The following is a 24,290-nucleotide window of genomic DNA, read 5'->3' as shown; positions in this document are numbered from 1 at the left end:
TGAAGTTTTTCTATATCAGTTAATGAATTAATATTTTGAAATATATGGTGATACAGCCAAGAATTTGCGTCCAGTTTTGGCAGTCACTACTTTTGTTGATGAGTTTGATTATGTAATTGTTTGAATATTTTATTCAAATATTTGAATACTGAAAATCAAATCTTTGAATATTTCCTTGTTTTTATTAAAATGAGGAGTATCAAAATAGAGAAGTGCTGATCCCACTGAGAGGAAATTTAGGTTTCATACACTTAGTACAATTTAGACAAAGATGGAAATTATTTAAAGGGACCAGAATTTAGCCACAATCAGCTGTTCATTGTAAAGAAAAAGAAACCCCCCCAAAAAACACATATAAAGTGCTGGGACAAAATTACTGAAGATTGTGTCTGAAATTGAGGTGCAATTAGGAATTTTATAATAATTTTTATGTCTTGTGTCACATTAGTCCTACTTTCAGCCAAATAATATTTGAGGACAAAGAAAGAATTGTCTGTATTGTATTGTTTTGTGTTCCAGGAAGCCATGTGGAATTGCCACAGAAGCCAAGGTAAGCAGAATTACAGGCCTCCCACCGCTGTATTAGCTTCCGCCAAAACAAAGCCCATTTTCTGATTTACATTCTTTTCTGAAAAGAATTTCTTTCTTTCTCTCCCCCCCTCCTTTTTTTTTTTGTCTTTTTGGGGCCACACCTGCCCCAGGCTAGGGGTCAAATTGGAGCTGTAGCCACTGGCCTACACCACAGCTTACAGCAACTCCAGACCCTTAACCTGCTGAGCAAAGCCAGGGATCAAACCTGCATCCTCATGGATACTAGTCAGATTCATTTCCGCTGAGCCATGCTGGGAACTCCAAGGATTTCTTTCAAAGGATTTTGAGGATTTCCTAGACGTCAAAAGCCTTAAAATCAGTACCCTAACCTGATACAGTGTTTATACATGAACATATGGTGGTTCAACTTTTTGGAGGGACTGCATGTCAATTTAGTTACAGTCTAAACATTCATACTGTTTGACTCAGCAATTTTACCTCTAGCAATTAATGGTATACAAATAATCATCTAATCAAACTGACAAGATTTTGCACAGCAAAGGAAACCAAAATGAAAACAAAAAGACAACTTACAGAATGGGAGAAAATAGTTTCAAATGATGCATATGACAAGGGCTTAATCTCTAAAATACACAAACAACTTATACAACCCAACAGCAAAAAAGCCAACAACCCAATTGAAAAATGGGCAAAAGACCTGAATAGACATTTTTCCGAGAAAGATATATAGATGGCCAACAAGCACATGAAAAAATGCTCAACATCCCTGATTATTAGAGAAATGCAAATCAGAGCTACCATGAGATACCACCTCGCACCAGTCAGAATGGCCATCATTAATCCACAAATAACAAATGCTGGAGGGGGTGTGGAGAAAAGGGAACCCTTCTGTACAGTTGGTGGGAATGTAACCTGGTACAACCACTATGGAGAACAGTATGGAGGTACCTTAGAAAACTATACATAGAACTATTGTATGACCCAGCAACCCCACTCTTAGGCATATATCCGGACTTTCCTTGAAAAAGACACATGCACCCATTTATGTTCACTGCAGCACTATTCACAATAACCAAGACATAGAAACAACTCAAATGTCCATGACACATGATAGGATTAGGAAGATGTGGTATATATATGCAGTGGAATACTACTCAGCCATAAAGAAGAACAGAATAATGCCATTTGCAGCAACATAGATGAAACTAGAGACTCTCATCCTGAGTGAAGTAAGTCAGAAAGAGAAAGACAATACCATATGATATCACTTATATCTGGAATCTAATATATGGCACAAATGAACCTTCCCACAGAAAAGAAAATCATGGACTTGGAGAATAGACTTGTGGCTGCCAAGGGGGAGGGGGAGAGAGTGGGATGGATTGGGAGTTTGGGGTTAATAGATGCAGACTATTGCTTTTGCAATGGATAAGCAATGAGATCCTGCTATGTAGCACTGGAAACCATGTCTAGTCACTTATGATGGAGCATGATAATGTGAGAAAAAAGAATGTATATATGTATGTATAACTGGGTCACCATGCTGTACAGTAGAAAATTGACAGAACACTGTAAACCAGCTATAATGGAAAAAAAGAAAAATCATTATAAAAAAATAATCATTCAAGGGGAAAAAGATACGTGAACAGGATATTTATTGTAGCATTGTTCATAACAGTAAAAGATTGAAAACAATGCAAGTATTTATACATATGGAATAGGTTAGCATAATGATATTCATGTATTGGGATATTACACAGTGTTTTAAAAGAAAGCGATGGAAAGATGTCCAAGATATAATAAGTGAAAAAGCAACTTATAAAACAGTATGGTTCAATTTGTAACTCAAGTAATGTCAATAAATAAAACCATTGCCTTGACATATACAAATAGATAGCTGTTACTTCTTAAAATTATTACTAAAATACATAGGTTTTAGTTTATATATCAATGGCATAATCTTTTTTTATTTATGTACAAGATTATCTTTATTCAACTTTAGAACTATTTTGGGATTTTCCATAATTACTTTGTCTGAAAATCTAATTTTTTGTTCTGAAAAAGTGATTCATTAGACTTATAGTATGATGGGTTTTAGACAGTAAAAAAAATAACTTGTAAAGATTTTGTCTAATTTTACATGTTAAGAAGATTATTAGCAGCAACTTATGGAATTTAGTCACATAGCATGACAAAAAGTAAGTTGAGCACTCAAACCCTCACACCGACACAATATCTTTTTTTTTTTTAGGGCAGCACCTACGGCATATGGAGGTTCCCGGACTAGGGGTCAAATAGGAGCCAATGGCCTATGCCACAACCACAGCAATGCCAGATCCAAGCCGCATCTGCGAGCTACTCCACAGCTCACGGCAATGCCAGATACTTAACCTACTGGGCAAGGCCAGGGATCGAACCTTTGTCCTCATGGATATTTGTCAGGTTCATTAACCGCTGAGCTACGACAGGAACTCCACAAACAATATCTTAATCACATTCAAGAGAATAATGATTTTTGCATGTTGGTACAGTAGGGATTTCCATAATTTAACCTTAAAGAGCTGTTCTCTCATCATCTTTTAGTCATTAACTGGTAGGTCATAGACAAAAGATTTTGTTTTTACAAATGTACCATGAGGAATTGTGAAATCATTAGACTTTTTTCTTTTATATGTGATGAGGCCTATTATTAATTTTACTCTTCCATGATTCATTAATTTTGAAGTGTGGAAGAGTAAAAGTGGATGTCACAGTGGAGGACTTCCTTTCTTTCTGCTGACCTCAGTCTTAGTACCTCCATCACAGAAATCCACTGGAAAAGGGGTGTTCAGCGTTTCCATAAACATGTGGGGCAGAAAATGTCAGGATAAATTTTACAAATCTGTTAAACCAATTGTGTCAAAAATAAGAACAGAGAAATGAAAATGATAGATTTCTTAAGTCTCATTCCAAATCCTAACAGTGCTTTGTAAGCGCCTAAAAGACTGTCCACTGGAAAAGAGATCATGGTTTTACTTGCCTGCTTCTAATTAAGAAGATTGCTGTCTCACTCTATACACTGCTGATCCTCAGATCACAATGGTGAGACCATGGAAGGCACAAGGAATATTCACACCTGGACAGCAACTTAGAGTATGGATTGTCATGCAACAGAGCTCAGGCAAATCCATAACATCACAGGCAAAGAGTCAGGCTTAACTAGGAAATTTACAAGCCAAGAGTGTGTAAGAGAGGGCACAGGGGACGCACTGGGGACAGTGTGCTCTGTTGGACCTGTCATAAGTGAGCATTCCAGTGAAGGAACATCTGCTCTCCTGTGCTCTCTCGTCTTCAAGACCAAAGTTGTAAACATCCTTGTCAGTTGGGTTCACACAGACTACTTGGTATCAGACTGTTTAGATGTCAATTGTCAGGAATTATCTGAGAGAGCCAGCTGGCTGTATCTGGACTCCCTGAGTGTCCCTGGGAAGTTGCAACCCCTCCTACTTGGAGAGAAGAAGCCACCTGTGCCATGGAAGGGGAATGTGGAAGAAATAGGGAGGTTGTTGGTCACAGCGGGTCCATTGGCCAGGCGACCCAGAGTGATCTCCCGGGATCATCAGCAGACTATTCTGTTTCACCACTGATATAGTTAGACATCATCTTTGTACATAAAAAGACAGAACTTAGGGTTCTGTTTTTATTGAAAATTTAAAATGGGAGTTCCTGTCATGGCTCAGTGGTTAACAAATCCGACTAAGAACCATGAGGTTGCGGGTTTGATCCCTGGCCTTGCTCAGTGGGTTAAGGATCTGGTGTTGCCGTAAGCGGTGGTGTAGGTCACAGATGTGGCTTGGATCCCACGTTGCTGTGGCTGTGGTGTAGGCTGGTGGCTACAGCTCCAATCCAATCCCTAGCCTGGGAGCCTCCATATGCCATGGTGTGGTCCTAAAAGGACAAAAAAAAAAAAAAAAAAAAAAAAAAATTTAAATGCCCATTTCTGCCACAATTGTTTGTAATTCTGTGAGCCTTTTGTAGGATTTCTGTTTTTTGCCTATTTAAAGAAAACTTAAATATTTTAAAAGTTGGTATTTAATTAAGAAGTTTAAGGGAGTTCCCATCGTGCCTCAGTGGTTGACGAATCTGACTAGGGACCATGAGGTTGCAGGTTCGATCCCTGGCCTCGCTCAGTGGGTTAAGAATCCGCTGTTGCCAGGAGCTGTGGTGTGCGTCACAGACATGGCTCGGATATGGCATTGCTGTGGCTGTGGCATAGGCTGGCGGCTACAGCTCCGATTGGACCCCTGGCCTGGGAACCTCCATATGCTGTGGGTGCGGCTCTAGAAAAGACAAAAAAAAAAAAAAAAGTTTAAATACTCAGTGTCCTTCCAGCTTTGACTATGAATGGTTCTTCCTGGAGTTTTGCCACTTACTCATTGCCACCTGCTGGAGAAGAGAAGAAGTGCAATTGAACACGCCTTTCTGGTAACAGACCTGTTAGCCCTTCTCTGCTGTGGAAATCATACCATGTTCTCAAAAGAGTCACCCCTTATTGCTCCAGGTGAAGGCAGAGGAATGTGTGTGGTATGGACTCAGGAAGAACTAAGTCCTCTGACCTTTCCATTCCTGAGTTTGTCCTGTAACCTGCATTGGTCCCTTCATCCCAGGGGATGGAGGTGGGCAACTCACTGATCTGGAACAACAGCGGGTAAATTCACCTACTGGTTGAGAGTAAAGAGAAGTGCCAGTGGTGATAATATTGGCTGCTTTGTTACCTAAAGCTCTTGGGGTCAGAGCAGCTTTAATATATGTTTCTCTACTCTGTGGACAGGTAAGAAGGCTAATGTCAGATAACCTTAGAAATAAAAATTGCAGAAAGCTATTTGAAAGCCTGTTCTTATAGATATAAAATTAGGCTTATAAGCAAAAAATTTGAAAACTCATTCACCACAGATCACTAACATTTTTCATGGCTTCATGAACACATTTAACTCTTTGTTACAAGAATATTATTAATGGAAGATGGTACAAAGATATACCATGTTCTTGAATTGGAGGAATTGATATTGTCAAAATGACTATACTACCCAAGGAAATCTACAGATTCAATGCAATCTCTATCAAATTATCTACGGCATTTTTCACAGAACTAGAACAAATAATTTTAAAATTTGTATGGAAACACAAAACACCCCAAAGCCAAAGCAATCCTAAGAAAGAAAAACAAATCTGGAAGATCACGTTTCCTGACTTCAGACTATACACAGAACTACAGTCATCAAAACAGTATGGTACTAGGAGTTCCTGTCATGGTTCAGTGGTTAATGAACCTGACTAGGAACCATGAGTTTGTGGGTTTGATCCCTGGCCTCACTCAGTGGGTTAAGGATCCGGCACTGCCATGAGCTGTGGTGTAGGTCACAGACATGGCTTGGATGCCACATTGCTGTGGCTCTGGCATAGGCCTGTGGCTACAGCTCTGATTGGACCCCTAGCTTGGGAACCTCCATATGCTGTGGTATGGCCCTAGAAAAGACAAAAAGACAAAAAACAAAACAAAACAGTATGGTACTGGCACAAAAACAGAAATATAGATCAACAGAACAGGATAGAAAGCCCAGAAATAAGCCCATGCATCTATGGTCAATTACCAGAGTCTACAGTAAAAGACAAAGGAGACCAGACTACACAATAAAGACAGTCTCTTCAGTAAGTGGTGCTGGGAAAACTGGACAGCTACATGTAAAGGAATGGAATTAGAACACCCTCTAACACTGTACACAAACATAAAAATGGATTAAAGATCTAAACATTAAGATGGAAACTATAAAACTCTTTGAGGAAAACGTAGGCAGAAAATTTTGACATAAATTGCAGCAATATTTTTTGGATCCACCTCCTAGAGTAATAAAAATAAAAACAAACAAATGGGACCTAATTAAACATAAAAGCTTTTTCACATCCAAGGAAACCATAAACAAAATGAAAAGACAGAATGAGAGAAAATCTTTGCAAATGTTGTAACTAACAAGGGATTCATCTCCAGAATATACAAATAGCTCATGCAGCTCAATATAAAAAAAACAACCCATTCAAAGGGTAGGCAAAACATCTAAATAGACATTTCTCCAAAGAAGACATACAGATGGCAAAAAAACACATGAAAAGATGCTCAACACTGCTAATCATTGGAGAAATGCGAATAAAAACCACAGTGAGGTATCCCCTCATACCAGTCAGAATGACCATCATCAAAAAGTCTACAATGGGAGTTCCCGTCGTGGCACAGTGGGTTAACTAATCCAACTAGGAACCATGAGGTTGCGGGTTCGGTCCCTGCCCTTGCTCAGTGGGTTAATGATCCGGCGTTGCCGTGAGCTGTGGTGTAGGTTGCAGACTCGGCTCGGATCCCGCGTTGCTGTGGCTCTGGCGTAGGCTGGTGGCTACAGCTCCGATTGAACCCCTAGCCTGGGAACCTCCATATGCCGCAGGAGCGCCCCAAGAAATAGCAAAAAAGACAAAAAAAAAAAGTCTACAATGTTGCAGAGGTTGTGAAGAAAAAAATCCTCTGACACTGTTGGTGGGAATGTAAATTGGTACAACCATTATGGAGAACAACACGGAGATTTCTTCCTTAAAACACTAAAAAGAGAACTACCGCATGATCCAGTAATTCCACTCCTGGGCATATATCCAGAGAAAACCATAATTTGAAAAGATACATGCACCCCAATGTTCACTACAGCACTGTTTACAATAGCCAAGACATGGAAAAAAGAAATGGATAAAGATGTGATATATATATATGTATATATGTGTGTGTGTATACATGTATATATATGTGTGTGTGTGTGTGTGTGTGTGTATACATGTATACACACACACACACAATGGAATATTAGCCATAAAAAAGAATGAAATAATGCCATATGCAGCAATAAGGATAGACCTAGAGATTATCATACTAAGTGAAGTTAGACAGTGACAGACAAACATCATATGATTATCACTTATATGTGGAATCTAAAAAAAAAAAGATACAAATGAACTTATTTGCAGAACAGAAACAGATTCACAGACTTTGAAAATAAATTTGTGGTGGTACAATTTATACCAAATTTATACCAAAGAGGACAGGTGGTGGGGAAGGGATGGACTGGGAGTTTGGGATTGGCATATGCACACTGAGGTATGTGGAATGATTGGCCAACAGAGACCTACTGTATATAGCACAGGGACCTCTACCCAATATTCTGTGATCATCTATGTGAAAAAAGGATCTGAAAGAGAATGGATGTGTGTATATGTAAAACTGAATCATTTTGTTGTACAGCAGAAATTATCACAATCTTGTAAATCAACTATACTTCTATAAACCTGTTTTAGAAATTGAATTTTGGGAGTTCCCGTAGTGGCTCAGTGGTTAACAAATCCAATTGGAACCATGAGGTTGTGGGTTCGATCCCTGGCCTCGTTCAGTGGGTTAAGGATCTGACGTTGCTGTGAGCTGTGGTGTAGGTTGCAGACATGACTTGGATCCCACGTTGTTGTGGCTCTGGCATAGACCCACAGCTACAGCTCCTATTAGATCCCTAGCCTGGGAACCTCCATATGCCACGGGTGCGGTCCTAGAAAATATAAAAAAACAAAAAACAAAAAAAAAAAGAAATTGAATTTTGAAAAATTATGCTTTAAAATCAACTAGACTTAGGGGGAAATGGGCCTGGTACAAACTGCTTGAATTTCATGCAATGCTGTAACCAGGGCGCTACAAAAACAATAATAATTCTGATGAAAATATTAGCACATTCTATTTGCATGTGCATCTGCACCCACCTTCACAGTATTAGTCCTGTCAGCACCAAGATCTACAGCTCACACTGCCTCCTTTGAGATGTAGACACATGACAGAATTATAGATCATCTTCGTGGGTCCATTTTGGGGGGACAGCTTCTGGAATTAAAGGAATCATACGCACACCCAGCTTCTTCAGCTGCCCTTCAGTTACCTTTTTGCCAGGTAGCTTAATATTAGGAGAAGATTGATAGTTCTTTTTCTTTTCTTTTTTTTCTCTTTTTGTCTTTTGAGGGCCACGACTGCAGCATATAGAGGTTCCCAGGCTAGGGGTCGAATTGTATAGCTTGCAGCCACAGCCACAGCCACAGCAATGCAGGATCCAAGCCGCGTCTGCAACCTACATCACAGCTCACGGCAACACCAGATCCTTAACCCACTGAGCAAGGCCAGGGATCAAACCTGCGTCCTCATGGATGCTAATCAGATTCATTTCTGCTGAGCCACGATGGGAACTCCAAGATTGGTAGTTCTTTTTTTTTTTTTTTTTTTTTGTCTTTTGTCTTTGTTGTTGCTATTCCTTGGGCCGCTCACGCGGCATATGGAGGTTCCCGGGCTAGGGGTTGAATCGGAGCTGTAGCCACCGGCCTACGCCAGAGCCACAGCAACGCGGGATCCGAGCCGCGTCTGCAACCTACACCACAGCTCACGGCAACGCCGGATCGTTAACCCACTGAGCAAGGCCAGGGATCGAACCCGAAACCTCATGGTTCCTAGTCGGATTCGTTAACCACTGCGCCACGACGGGAACTCCGAAGATTGGTAGTTCTTGAAGCCACAAAATAGTCACTTCATGCACCAAAGGAAGGCACTTTTGCAGGATTTTCAGTTTCTTCCTCTAAAATCTTCATATGGTGTTTCAAAAGAGTGATGTGCTATGAAAATAGCATATAAACCAATGCAACTTCCATGTTATGCTGTCCTCATAACCCTATATGCCAATTGCATATGAGCTAACCATTGTCACAGAAACACATGTTGTAGAAGAATGAATTGTATTCAGCAGGTTAGGCAGGGAAGGAGTTTATGTAGTAATGGTCCTGTTATTGGCCTTCTTCTAGGAGCTAAAAGAAGGCAAAAATTGAGCTCCCTTGTGGCTTAGCGGGTTAAGGATCTGGCGTTGTCACTGCAGCAGCCTGGGTCACTGCTGTGGCATGGATTTGATCCCTGGCCTGGGAACTTCCACATACATGCTGCAAGTATGCCCCCCACCCCCACCCAAAAAAGGGCAAAAATGGAAATGATGAGTGTGTCTGTCAGGCATGCATCTGGATGCATGTAACTAGAAACCCAACTACAATGGCTCTATAAAATACAGATTTGTTTTTCACATTGTAGGAGTTGAAAGGCATTCCAGGCTGCTGCAGCTACTCAAAGAAGTCATCAAGGACCCGTGTTCCTCCTAGTGCCCCAGTTCTCCATCCTTAGGATGTTTCTTCCATCTTCATGGTGACAAGATGGCTTCTCCACCATCAAGCACTGTGTCCATGAGTCAGGCAGAAAGAAGAGGGGCAAGGCAATGGGCTTGTTCCCAGAAGCCCCACCAAGCCACTGTCTATAGGATTGAGAATCAGCCAGAACTATATTATATGGTACCGTGAATGAAAAATGTTGCCTGCCATATCAGTAAATAAAGGATGTTGCAGCCACTGAGGTATGACAGCCACCTCTACTGGCACACTCTGAGGGAACTCAGGATTGGAAAGAGCAGGAAACTGGCCCTAGACAGCTAAGGTGCGTATCAAAGGCATGATTTCAATGAGCCCAGACTCTTGCATCGTCCCACACATAGAAAAGTGCTAAAGTCATAATTTTCTTTGATTAACAGTAATCTTTTGAAGTTCCAACTATACCTGGTCTTTGTTGCAGAAACTCCTATATATTCTGGCTCCTCCTTTACCTCTTCAGAACAATCCCTCAGAGCAACCTGAGAGGCGGCATTCTGGACTTATGTCTTCAGTTTTGTCTATCAAATAAAATATAATTCTTGACTTTCAGGTGTGCAATTTTTTGGCCATGCCCACAGCATGTGAAGTTCCCCAGCCAGAGATCAAATCTGCACCACAGTTGTGGCAATCCCGGCTCTACCACTTGGGAACTTCCTAGATGTATTTTTTCGGTCAACAGAGCCCACAAGAGAGGCTGAAAGTTCAATGTTATAAGTGGGTTCTTTGTGCTTGGAATAGATTCTGTGAGTAAAGATAAGAGAGAGAATAGCTATTCTAGACTTGCCAGGTCTGCAACACTGGCATAGTATGTACCTTGAAAATGCTAATTATAAACCTGATTTTTTTCTCTTTTTTTGCAACTCTGAAATTTCTTAGGAGGATTTAGAGTGGAAGCTCATAGAAAACATTAATTCTCTGTGGAGAAATATTAAAGACTACCACTTCAAAAAGTATTGGACTATACCTTGCAGACTCTCTTAAATATTGTTAATAAAGGACAGAGAATAATGCTGCCAGAAGGACTCTGGGAATTTAATACAACTTTAAGTAAAGCAACAAAACAACAAACAGAAATGTGTATGATTTGCATTCTCTCCACAACTCTTTATTTGTGAAATGTATTAAACTGAATCAAAACACATGACATAGAAATTTGACTTTCATCCAGAATAAAACTGCTGATAGATTCTCCAAGTAAAATGCATTAATCCTTGAAAACCTGCTGTAAGATGGTCTGTTTGTTACAGCATGTTCCCTTAAAACAAAAGCACTACATTTGAGGAGTCCCGTCATGGCGCAGTGGTTAACTAATCCGACTAGGAACCATGAGGTTGAGGGTTTGATCCCTGGCCTTGCTCAGTGGGTTAAGGATCCGGCATTGCCATGAGCTGTGGTGTAGGTTGCAGACACAGCTTGGATCCTGAGTTGCTGTAGCTCTGGTGTAGGCCCGCAGCCACAGCTCTGATTGGCCCCCAAGCCTGGGAACCTCCATATGCCGCAGGAGCAGCCCTTTCTAGGCAAAAAGACCAAAAAAAAAAAAAAAAAAAAAAGGAACCAAAAACACTACCTTTGATTTCAGGAGAGCTCGGTTTGAGTGCCAGTTCTTCTAGTTATTAGTTGTTGACTGTGGGGGACACAGTGCCTACCTGGGATCCACTCCCACCTCCCTCTTTCCCAGCATCACCCAATTTTCCTCCTTCATCCCCCTGCACCATACAGCCCCAGCACTTTCAGAGAAGCCAACTCCAACTGGGTCATGGTGGTCCCCTCTGCTTTCCCAGGGGTTTTGTCAGGAATGAGGATTAGTCAATATAGATTAGGATTTCCATTATTACTGGCCAAAAATATTCTAATAATAACACTAATGTTGAACAAATTAGGACAAATTACTTAATTGTCCAGCATCCCAGTGTTCTAATCTTTAAAATGGGGCTGATTCTGTCTGCCCTATCTACCCAACATAACCACTGCAAAAGTGCTCTTATTTTGCAAAATGAACTACATCCAGAAGATGGTATTATGTCACAAGAAAGAAAATTAATTTGAATAGCTTGGGGTATTTCCTATAAACCATCAGATTATTGTCAAATTTGCAAATTATGGAAGCTATTTTTAAACAACTATTTACAATATAAGCATTCAATGAGTGTCATAGAACTAGCACTGTTGTCAAATTATGCATTTATTCATTCAGTCATCCAACCAATATTTATCAGGCATCCATAATGCACCAGGCACAATAGTAGGTGCTAGGGGTACAGTAATTGGCAAAAAGGTCACAGGCCTTACCCATGGGGAACTGCAGCTGCCAGCCATGCTGCTGCAGAGCTCAAACTCTTACAGACCCACCTCTGCGGCAATTTCTGAGCAAGGCAAGAACACCAGTCTTGTTATTTTACTGCTAGGCCTCTTTTACAAAATCAATACCACTCATTTGACTGCCTATCCTATACACTAGCCTTGTTGTCAAATTGCTTTTGTCAGTTTAAAAAAAAAAAAAAAAAACTCACTCTCAAAAAAAACCAAAAAAAACAAAAAAAACCACCTGGCACCATCAAAATACTCCAAGAAATACACCCTAGGCTTAATCAATTTCAGTCCAGAAGGATGGTTCTAAGTACATTTTGATCCTCAGGGGCACAAATTTTATTGAGAACCATTCTTTTAAAGGAGACATCACTGCTTAAATAAATGCATGTTGAGGTTCTATTTTAAAACACATTATTTTTAGCCCCAGCTTAGGAATCTGGCATTACCTTACAAAGAACAGGCTTCAGATGTGGCAGTGACTGCAGTTGCTTCCTATTATTCTTATCACTGTCATTGCAAAATCTTCAGTTTAAAAACCTGAGGAACAAGAACATGAACCATGCCTTAAAATCAGACAAAAGACTAATAGTTTTTAAATGGTAATACTAATTCTCAGTTTTTATTTAGTAAATTTAGGGAAAGATTTTAATTGATAGTAAAAAGTTTAGGAGTTCCCGTCGTGGCGCAGTGGTTAACGAATCTGACTAGGAACCATGAGGTTGTAGGTTCGATCCCTTCCCTTGCTCAGTGGGTTAATGATCCAGCGTTGCCGTGAGCTGTGGTGTAGGTTGCAGGCGCGGCTAGGATCCAGCGTTGCTGTGGCTCTGGCGTAGGCCGGTGGCTACAGCTCTGATTTGACCCCTAGCCTGGGAACTTCCATATGCTGCGGGAGTGGCCCAAAAAATAGCAAAAAGACAAAAAAAAAGTTTAAATTGTGAATTTTTCAGATGAAAAAATTTTGTCTTCCACATCTTTATTTGAAAGAATCAAATCTCACATTTGTCAGATGAAATTGTTTCCTAAATTATCAGAGATAATTTTCATATTCTTTTATGGAAGTCAAATTTGGTGAGGTTGTAGAATTAATTTAGAAATGACAGTGGCAGAGTTCCCATCGTGGTGCAGCGGAAACAAATCCCACTAGGAACCATGAGGTTGCAGGTTCAATCCCTGGCCTTTCTCAGTGGGTTAAGGATCCGATGTTGCTGTGAGCTGTGGTGTAGGTCACAGACACGGTTCAGATCTGGTGTTGCTGTGACTCTGGCGTAGGATGGGGGCTACAGCTCCAATTAGACCCCTAGCCTGAGAATCTCCATATGCCACAGGTGCAGCCCTTAAAAAAAATAAATAACTGGCTTGCTCTTTCTTCCAGGAGAGCTTGCTAATTGACATTGAAACATTAAACATCCTCCTGAAAGCACTCAAGCTAATGAGGTAACCAAAACCCAAAGGACAAAAATTAAGCAAAGCAAGTTAGTTCTTGAAATGAGACTCTTAAGACCCCCAACTTGAGAAAATAAAGAACTAGGGAAAAAAATTAGAAAAAGAAAAAAATTACATGTGAATGATAAAATACTTATTAAAGGAAGGTTTGTTGTTGTTGTTTTTGTTGTTGGGGTTTTTTTAGGGCCACACCCATGGCATATAGAAATTATAGAAATTCACAGGCTAGGTGTTGAATCAGAGCTGCAGCTGCTGGCCTACATCACAGCTACAGCAACACCAAATCCTAGCCTCATCTGTGACCTACACCACAGCTCACGGCAATGCCAGATCCTTAACCCACTGAGCAAGGCCAGGGATGGAACCTGTGTCCTTATGGATACTAGTCAGGTTCATTTCTGTTGAGCCACAGTGGGAACTCTAAGGAAGTTTTTTTTTGTTTAATTACATATTCATTCTTTCAATTATATGCATGGCATAGATTGTACTATGATTTCAAAGTATATCTGTTCATGGTGTCTCTTCTCTCACTGCTTGAAAATATGAAAGAGAGGAGAACTCCCTATGCCTGAACCTTACATGTGCATGGTTGCAAATTCAGGTGCCTTCTTGGCCAATTCCAGGGAGGGCTGTCCAAAGCAGGGGACATGTGGCCATGAAAGGGTCAGCTGCTTCTGACTTCACCCTTTGTTGCCAGGTGAAGTGCGGGCCCAATGCCGCTCAACATTCCAGGTATTCAGAAGAATATTGACCTGGCTTGGGCTTCCCCCAAAGCAGACCAAGACAAGGCTTTGGGTGCAAGTGTTTATTTGGGAAGGGAGCCCAGGCTGCTCAGTGCAGGAGGGGGACAGCTGCCATCTGGCAACCTCTGAAAGGAGAGAGAGGGGAAATTGCCTTATCTTTTCAAAAGAAGTATTTTGAGATTTCAGTTATTAATAGTAAACATATTTAAAGCTTCTTAGTAATTGTTTGCAGACAATGGAAAAACTTTTGTAATTATGAGCTGAACCCACGATTTAAGAAAGGCTCTTTTCCTTTCTCTTAGGCATAGAGAGTACTATTCAGGAAATTATAGCATTACTGTATCTGGGATGCATGACAAGAATAAGTTCAGGAAGGCTCCAAGGGGAAAGGTAAGCTCTTACTCCTGGGGGAGAGGAAGGGACCAAACCATTAGGTATGAAAAGCACAGCAGAATAGATGGGGGTGGTGGATAATGCCTGATCATGAACTAATTGTAAATAAGCCATATCATGTTGACTTCCTTTTGAATATGAACTTTTAAATGGCTTGATCCTCTAGTTCCTTTGTAAGAACCATGGTAACTTCCATGTCCAGGTCTAAACTATAAAAATTGTGAAAAGCTCCCCAAGGCTGCAAAGACTGGTTAAACATGTTAGTGTGCTGAATCTGAGGCCCATTGCTTCTCCTTGGCTTCCATCTCTGCTTCTTCATTGTTGACAGACCCACCCAAATGTAAATGTTTTTCTTACCTCTGCCTTTGAGTTGTAAAATAATTCTTCTAAGTGAATTAATGAGAAAGCAATGAAGATGAATACAAAATGCTGGCGCGTGTGAAGCAATGACCCTGACATCACTTTACCTGGAAAGTAGAGGGAATGCTCTTCCTTGTCACGTTATCACTCTTGCCCTCCAGGACACCACTGTCACCCCAGGACCTCACTGGCTGCGTCCTTGTCAGTGTCCTTTGCTGGCTCCTCTTCTACTCCCTGAACTCTCAACATTAGAGTGGCCCAGAGCTCAGTCTTCTGACCACCTCTCTCTCCACACGTGTTCCTTGTATGTTCACATCCAGGCTCACTACTTTAAGTACTCAAGTATATTTCCATGACTCCCAAATGAGTATCTCCAGCCCAGACCTCTGTTCTGAAGTTCAGACTAATATATCCTACTGCTGATTCAAAATCTCTCTTTGGCTTTCTCCAACAAGCATCTCAAACTTTGCATGTCCAAACCAGAGCTTTGATTCCCAGCCACCTTCACCTTAGCTTGGATTCCCCCAAAAGCAGACTGAGACAAAGACCTAGAGCAGTGGTTAGCTTGGGGAGTCAGGGAGATGGGGAGCTTGTCTGCAGAGAGGTCCTCAACATTCTTCCCTTCCTGTGTGCCTACTCCTCTGAAGTGTGATTTTGACAGCCTTCCCGGGAAGAAGTGGGATTTCTCTTTTCAACCTTTATACCTGGCCTGGGATTGTGACTTGGTTTGACCAAAAGAATGCATAGAAGTGACACTGTGAGACTTCTAACTCCAGGCCTCATGATGCTTTGTGGCTTCCCCATGTGCCTCCTTAGAATGCTACCCTGAGATTGGCATACGAAGAGTCCTGGTCTAGCCTAGTGGAGGATGAGAGGGCATAGAGAGCAATAAGCCATCCCATCTGAAGCCTCTTAAATCAACCAGCTGACAGCTGGCATCTTCCGTCTATCAGCAGAGGTCATTGTAAATAATCCAGTGCCAATCAAGATGCCAGATGAGGAGTTCCTGTAGTGGGTCAGTGATAATGAACCTGAGTAGTATCCATGAGGACATGAGTTCAGTCCCTGGACTTGCACAGTGGTTTAAGGAGTCAGCATTTCCATGAGCTGTGGCTCAGCATTTCCATGACCCGAGCCAGGTCACAGATGAGGCTCAGATCCCACGTTGCTGTGGCTGTGGTGTAAGCTGGCAGCTACAGATCCAATTTGACCCCTAGCCTGGGAACTTCCATATGCTGCAGGTACAGCCCTAAAAAATAAATAAAGCCCAACTGTGCTTTTCTGAAAAAATAACTGTTGTGTTGCTTGTTTCTGAGTCATTGAACTGGTCCCCTCTTCCCTTTTGAAGGTAGCATTCCTTTGAATGGAGGGTAGGGCAGTTGAACCAGCAAAGGACTCTGGCCCAGGCTTTGTCACTAACCAGTTTCATGATATTACCTGGGTTATTTAATTTCCTCCTCTACAAAATGGAAAGGACACTCTACCTGCCTCACAAGTTGGATGTGAGACCCCAATGATATAATGTGAAAAACTTGAAATACTACAGTTACACAAATGAAATTTTTTTTTTTGCTTTTTATTTTTTAGGGCTGCTCTCTCAGCATTTGGAGGTTCCAAGGCTAGGGGTTGAATGGGAGCTGCTGATGCCAGCCTACACCACAGCAGCAAGGGATCAGAGCCGCTTCTGTGAACTACACCACAGCTCATGGCAACGCCAGATCCTTAACCCACTGAGTGAGGCCAGGAATCAAACCCAAAACCTCAAGGTTCCTAGTCATATTCATTTCCCCTGTGCCATGATGGGAACTCCAACAAGATTTTTATTTTTATTTGCTGCTTTTAAACTCTCCTCCTTTCCCCTTTTCCTAAAATTTGTCTTTTCCTAGCGGTTCCAGAAGAAGTGATGGTAGGCCTAGAGAGCTCTCTGAGCTAGTCCAGCCATCCAGTTGGCCTGAGGTAAGAAACTGGGGAGGTTGGAGAGAGGTAGAACTAATAGCACAGCACAATAAAACTCACAAGGAAGTGCTGGTTCAGAGTCCCCTATCAGAGAAAGAAAAATTGAGGCAAAATGCAGTTTCTCTTCACTCCCCTGATAATAAAACAAATTTACAGGATCTCATCAAAACTATGGAAGAAAGACAAGTTCTGAAAACTTCCTGGTGTGCAAGGCATAACAAAGAAAATGTATTGTACAGCACTTATGTATGTAAATGTCCATAATGTCTTTGATATGACTTTTATCTAGTGGGCCTGTTACTGAGTCCAAGGTTACACTGCTGCCCCACAACAGGCCAATAAATCCAGAGACAAGATGCTGGGGCAGGGAATAGCAACTTTATTCTGAAAACCAGCAGGTCAGGAAAACAGTGGACTAGTGTCCCAAAGAATCATCTTACCTAAGTTAGAATTTATACTAAAAGGGGAGGCGGTGTGGCTGGTTGTTGGGAAATTTCGGTGCTGGAATCCTTTGTTCTTGCAGCCACATAGGTTCAGTCACAATATTCCCATAAACCTCTAACAAGGCAAATGTTATTCTCTGTTCTGCAACTTTTTATCTCTATGTGATAAGCATCTCTATATTCAGAGCATTAAGAATGGGCTATCATGTATATTTCAGGCTATAGGCAACATTCTTTTACAAAAGGTATAGAGACAGCATGACTAAGCACAGGCAACAGAGCACCAGGGTTAGAGCTCAAGGAATAGATCCAATATGGAGTCAGATCTGTTCTTCTCTGTTACAAGCTGTTTTATATTAGTGAACATTTTTTAAATGTGCTTTTTTTGGGCTTCCTCCTGCCCTATTTTGGTTCCTGTCTCCATGTTTCTCATGAAGTGTTTCAGTTCCTCAGCCACACGTTCTCTTGGCATAGTTTTCGGGAACATAAATTTCAAGATTGGCAAAGGGATACTGTACCTTACCCATTCCATCTGAACATTATTACGATGCCACAAAATCACCTATTTTCATAATAAAATATACCATGCTTCTTTTTATTAATAATTGAAAATGAACAGAAATATTGTTATTTGTTTGAGAAGGGCTCCATTGTTTTTCTTTAGAATGTTAATTTCCTGCTTTGCATTTCCTTCCTCATAGATAAATGCAGAGAACATGTCTCTTCTTGGGAAAAGTGGGCATTCTTGAAGAAGTAAAAGATTGACCTCATTGTATACATTTAATGTAACAGGCACAGGTAGTTTGTGAAAATTCAGAAATACTATTTTTTTCCAAAGTATGGTTAATGACAGGTTGGATAATCTCTTGATTTGGGAACTGAGTTCTACTACATTTAATACAATCCCAAATGACTAAGACGTGAACCAGAGAACACTGAGTCTGGAGGTTCGCAGTTTCTGGTATCATTTCTGTGGCTCAAAAGTGTGAGGGTCAAAGTTTCTCCGTTGTTTCTTACCATCATGATTATAACATGGATAACTGTGGATCTAACCATCACATTCAAATTCCAGGAAGGAAGCGGGAAAGAGAAAAGGCAAAGTCCAAGAGGCCAAGCCAGCCAAATCTTTCCCTTTAAAGGGACTTTCCTAAAAATCCTGCTTCTCTCTGGCCAGGATGGTATCACACAACCTCCTAGCTGCAAGGAAATTGGGAAATATATTTGTTTGTTTTTTTCAGCTGGGTATATTGCCACTTCCAGCAAAAGTAGGAAGGAAGAAAGGGAAAATAGTTACTGATCAAAAAATTGGCACTCTGTACCCCTCCTTTTTATTTAATTTTTTGGCCTTTCCACAGCATATGGAAGTTCCCAGGCCACGGACTGAATCTGAGCCACAGCTGTGATGCTTCAGCTGTGGCAACACCGAATCCTTAACCCACTGTGTCAGGCCAGGAATCAAACCTGCATGCCAGCACTCCAGGGACACTGCCGATCCTGTTGCACCACAGAGAGAGCTCCACCACAACCTTTTCTTGGAAAAATATCATCTTATTTCAAGATCATGTCTGCAAGCTGATGGTTGCTTTTTAATTATAAGAATAATAAATGGGGCCTTCACAAAATGGCCCCACCGCTGCTTTCAGTCCCTAGTGGACTGAGTTGTAATTGCTGGTTGAATTATTCTGCTATTACTAAAGCAAGTCGCATTGCCTTCTCTTGGGGGAATAGCTTTAGAATAGCTTCTAAAAGAAAAATAAAAGAATTTAAAACACTACCTATGCAAAACTGTAGTGAGTGGGTCTTAACGGTATTTTTTAAAGTATATTTTCATGGCTTACTTGTAATATAGTAGTTTTGGGGACACAATAACTACCCACGCATCAGAAGTTGCCCTTATGACCATTTCAGTGCATAAGGTATGGTGGTAGGAGAATTGGCTTTGAAATGAGACACACCTGGACTTGCAATGTAGGTAATATTAAAAGCCTCCAAAGTGGTCTGCCTGCGTTTGCCCTTGCTATTTATAGACCATTCTCAGCCAGCTGCAGAGAAGACCCTAAATGATGTCAGATAAAGGTACCCTGCTCAAAACCCCCAGTGGCTCCTCATCCAAAGAAGCCAAAATCCTTACAATGGCCTCCAAGGTCCTCTCCTTCTCTGCACACACTGACCCAACCCCCGAGTCTTTCTGACCTCTTTCCTGTCTTTTCTTCCTCTTCCCTCTGTTCCAGCCTAGCCTCCTTGCTGTTGCTCAAAGCCCACTCCCCCTCAGAGCTCTGCACTGCCTCTTCACTGCCTGTAGCACTTTCCCCTCTGATACCCACAGGGCCCACCCCTCACCCTTTCAGGGCATTTTTGAAGGTCACCTTTTTTAACGACTTCCTTTAATCTGCAGAACAAGCTTCCTTTCATCTTCTTTAATTTTCTATAGTACTTGCATCTATCACCACTATCTTCTTATTGCATTTCATTTCATTTCAGTCGTAGAAGAGGATTGAAATCTTTACTCCTAGTCTAGTATCTTATTTTAATTATTTTTCTAATTAATACAGTAAAAAAAAATTCAAACAGTTTAGGAGTTCCCGTCGTGGCGCAGCAGAAACTAATCCGACTAGGAACCATGAGGTTTTGGGTTTGATCCCTGGCCTCGCTCAGTGAGTTAAGGATCCAGCGTTGCCATGAGCTGTGGAGTAGGTCACAGACGCAGCTCGAATCCGGAGTTGCTGTGGCTCTGGCGTAGGCTGGCAGGTATAGCTCCAATTGGACCCCTAGCCTGGGAATCTCCATATGCTGCAAGTGTGGCCCTGAAAAGACAAAAGACAAAAAAAAAAAAAAAAAAAAAAAAATTTCGAACAGTTCAAAAAGCACTTAGGAAAACTAAGTCTTGAGAGTTTTCTGGGAAGATAGTAGTGATAACAGTTTAGAGTTTGAATCCTTCTGTATTCTCACATAAAATGACAAAGCCAAAACCAAAACCACTAAGCTAACATCTACAATAAAATTAGGTAATAAGAGAAAGCCACATGGAGTTCCTGCTGTGGTTCATCAGGTTAAGAACCTATCCATGAGGATGCAGGTTCAATCCCTGGACTCCCTCAGTAGGTTAAGGATCCAGGGTTGCCACAAGCTCTGTGTAGGTCCCAGACTTGGTTCAGATCTGGCATCGCTATAGCTGTGGTGTAGGCCAGTAGCTGCAGCTCCAATTCCACCCCTAGCCTGGGAACTTCCATATGCCACAGATATGGCCCTAAAAAGAAAAGAAAAGAAAAAAAAGAACAGAAGAAAAAAAAACACCGGTATGACCACTTAAAAGTTTTTGTAACATGAGTAATCATCAGCGCTGGATACCATCACAAAAGGAACGATCATTAGATATCAGGTACTTTACTACCACCTATGAAGTATTCTTGCCAAAAACATCAAAAATGAATCTGATCAATCCAAGATCTAACTACTAATATATAGGAAATACAGAGAACAGAGCAGCGCATTAAGTGACAAAATTCAGAGTGGAACACTCTATAGGACAAAAGACCTGGTTTCTACAACAAAATTGCAAGAAAAAAAAAAGATGTGTCAAAATGAGACTTAAGAAACTTATTAACCAATTGCCATGTTTGGATCCTGATTCAAATAAATTCTATAAAATGTATAAGACATTAGGTTAAATTTGAACACTAGTAGGTGACTGGTATCCAGGAATTTTTCATTTTGTGTGTGTGATATGGCACTGTTCCAAGAGGTTTTTGTAAAATCCTTTAAAGATATATACTGAAGCATTTACATATGAAATACATCTATAATTTTCTTCAAAACAATTGGGGAGTATTGGGTGGGAGTGTAGAGGAAATAAGCTTCTGTTGACATTGGGTAATGGTTTGTGGGGTTCATGACCACTCTGCTTTTGTATATGTCCAAAATATTTCATAATTCCGTCTGTTTTTAGTATCAAGATATGTTTCTTGGCAGCATAGTGGGTTGAGGATCCAGTGTTATCACTGCTGTGGCTCAGGTCACTGCTGTGACGTGGGTTCGATCCCTGCCCTGGGAACTTCTGCACGCCTTGGGTGCGGTCAAAAAAATTTTAAGAAAAAAAAAAACACATATTTTTCTTTTCTTGATACAGGATACTAAAAACCCATGACTAGAAAATAGCTTACAACAAGGCAAAAACCTCATTTCTATTTTTTTAGATATCTATATCTATATCTGTAGATATAGATATGTTGAGAGTGAAAAAATAAAACAAAACAAAAAACTAAGTCTTCCACTGGCCACTCCCAGGCTCTGCTGCTAGAGGTAAATTCTATTGCCATTTCTTTGTTATTAACATCTTCTGAGAGATCGATATAAACATGCATATTATTCCTTGACTTTTGACAGTTATATACCAGATTTTATTATTTTTCTTCTCAGTTTTTCATTTCCTTCTCTTATTGAGATTTAGAACTGCCAAAGATCATAAAGTTTTAGATGTTACAAAAGGGGGAAAGTGGGAGGTGAGGGAATTGAATCAAGGTGGTCAAAAGATAGAAATGTCCAGTTATAAGTACCAGGGATATAACGTACAACATGACTTCAATAAATGCTGCTCTATGGTATATCTGAAAGTTGCCAAGAGAATAAATCCTAAAAATTCTCATCACAAGGAAAAAAGACATTGTCTTGCTTTTTTTGTATGTATATGAGATAATGGATGTTGACTTTTGTAGTAGTCATTTCACAGTCTAAGTCAGGTCATTATGCAGTACACCTTCAACTTATGCAGTAAAACTGTACGTCAGTTTTATCTCAATAAAACTGAAAAAAAAATTTTTTAAATTAGGGAAAATAGGGAGTTCCCATTGTGGCTCAGTGGTTAACAAATCCGACTAGGAACCATGGGGTTGCAGGTTTGATCCCTGGCCTTACTCAGTGGGTTAAGGATCTGGCGTTGCCGTGAGATGTGATGTAGGTTGCAGGCGAGGCTCAGATCCCGAGTTGCTGTGGCTCTCGGAGCAGGCCGGTGGCTATAGCTCCGATTAGACGCCTAGCCTGGGAACTTCCATATGCCGCCGGAACGGCCCAAGAAATGGCAAAAAGACAGAAAAAAAAAAAAAAATAGGGAAAATAACCAGAGTAAGTAGATATTCTAACTATATAGTATATTTGCCTTCAAAGCTAGGAAATCTGGAGTTCTCGTCTTGGCACAGTGGAAACAAATCCAACTAGGAACCATGAAGTTGCGGGTTCAATCCCTGGCCTCGTTCAATGGGTTAAGGATCTGGTGCTGCCATGAGCTGTGGTGTAGTTCGCAGGTGCAGCTTGGATCTGGTGTTGCTGTGGCTGTGGCGTAGGCTGGAAGCTCTAGCTCTGATTAGACCCCTAGCCTGGGAACCTCCATATGATGCGGGTGTGACCCTAAAAGAAATAAAAATAAAAATAAAGACTAGAAAATCTTATGAACTATAGTTCATTTTTCATTTATTCAGTCTATATTAGTTGTTAAATAGATGATGACTACTGGGTTTTTTTTTAAAGCAGGATTTAAAAAACATATTGTACACTGGGACCTTGCCTATGCAGAAGCAACAAAAAATTGCTATAGGAGTTCCCTTGTGGTTTAATGTGTTAAGTGTCCAGTGTTGTCACTGCAGTGGCTCGGGTTGCTGCTGTGGTATGGGTTCGACCCCTTGCCCAGAAATGTCCACATACTGCAGGCGTGGTCAAAAAAATTTGCTATAAGAATTATGTTATAACTATTTAAAGGTCAATATAGATAAATTAGCCAACCACAGGCCACAGCAGGACAACTTATAAGGAGTAAGAGAAATGAGACGGCCTAGAGCTATTAGGATAAAATAATCAGTTTATTTCAGCTACTATATATATATTATATATATATATATAGACTGGTGGCATGAGGCAGTTCAGTTCCTTGGCCAGGGATGGAACCTGCACCACTGCAGTATCCATAGCCACAGCAGTGACAACACCAGATCCTTAACCCGATGAGCTATAAGGGAACTCCTGAAAGAAGAATTTTTAAATGGTGCCAACTCTCAAGGAGTTTACAATCTAATGACAGTGACAAAGAACTTAACATAAACTGTAGGGAAGGAGTTACAAGTAAACATTTGCCCTTAATTGAGAAATCGCCTTATTTCTTAATTTACGGCATAAATTGCCAGTTGGGAAACATTGCTACTGTATATACCTTTTTAGTTTATCATCCTTAAAGGCTGATTGTTTTTTTAAAAAGTCTTACCCAATCACATCTTTATGACTGGTTTGAATTTTTCAAACAAAAATTTGCACAAAAAGCAAAAATGATAGATTCATAAAATCAAATTATCATCATGCATAGAAAGACAACTGTGTCTACAATATGTAGAAAGTTGAGTACAACTGAGTCTGGTATTAATAGTTAAATCTGAATTACTTTGGAAACATGCCTTGAACAAATTATTATGCACAATTTCATCACATATAAAACAGGGGTAATATTTAAATCCAATTAAGATTATAACTCAGGGAGTTCCTGTTGTGCCTCAGCAAAAACTAACCTACTGATATCATGAGTATGAGGGTTCACTCCTTGGCTCCACTCAGTGGGTTAAGGATCTGACATTGCCGTGAGATATGGTGTAGGTTGCAGACACAGCTTGGATCCCATGTTGCTGAGGCTGTGGTATAGGCCGGCAGCTGTAGCTCCAATTCGACACCTAGCCTGGGAACTTCCATGTTAAAAAGCAAAAAAAAAAAAAAAAAACCCAAACTCTTCTAATAATTTATACATCAAAAATAAATTGGAATAAAAGCAGGGATA

General features: G+C 40.6%; 1 long non-coding RNA gene across 50 annotated transcripts in view; it reads left to right on the top strand.

The window, feature by feature from the left end:
• Positions 1 to 24,290, top strand: part of LOC106509807 — a 70,836-nt gene that overhangs the window by 31,991 nt on the left and 14,555 nt on the right. For 28 of the 50 annotated variants that reach the window (XR_002342688.1, XR_002342649.1, XR_002342685.1 and 25 more), the window contains 2 exons: positions 520 to 550; positions 9,725 to 10,908. This is a non-coding gene — a long non-coding RNA (uncharacterized LOC106509807). Of the gene's footprint in view, positions 1 to 519; positions 551 to 9,724; positions 10,909 to 14,632; positions 14,721 to 16,969; positions 20,287 to 24,290 lie in introns of those variants that run through there. The other 22 variants (XR_002342690.1, XR_002342689.1, XR_002342681.1 and 19 more) reach the window with 9 other exon arrangements.

This window comes from Sus scrofa, chromosome 3 (assembly GCF_000003025.6).
Source record: "Sus scrofa isolate TJ Tabasco breed Duroc chromosome 3, Sscrofa11.1, whole genome shotgun sequence".
In the NCBI taxonomy this organism is placed as follows: domain Eukaryota; kingdom Metazoa; phylum Chordata; class Mammalia; order Artiodactyla; family Suidae; genus Sus; species Sus scrofa.
This window is presented reverse-complemented; position numbering and strand designations above follow the sequence as displayed.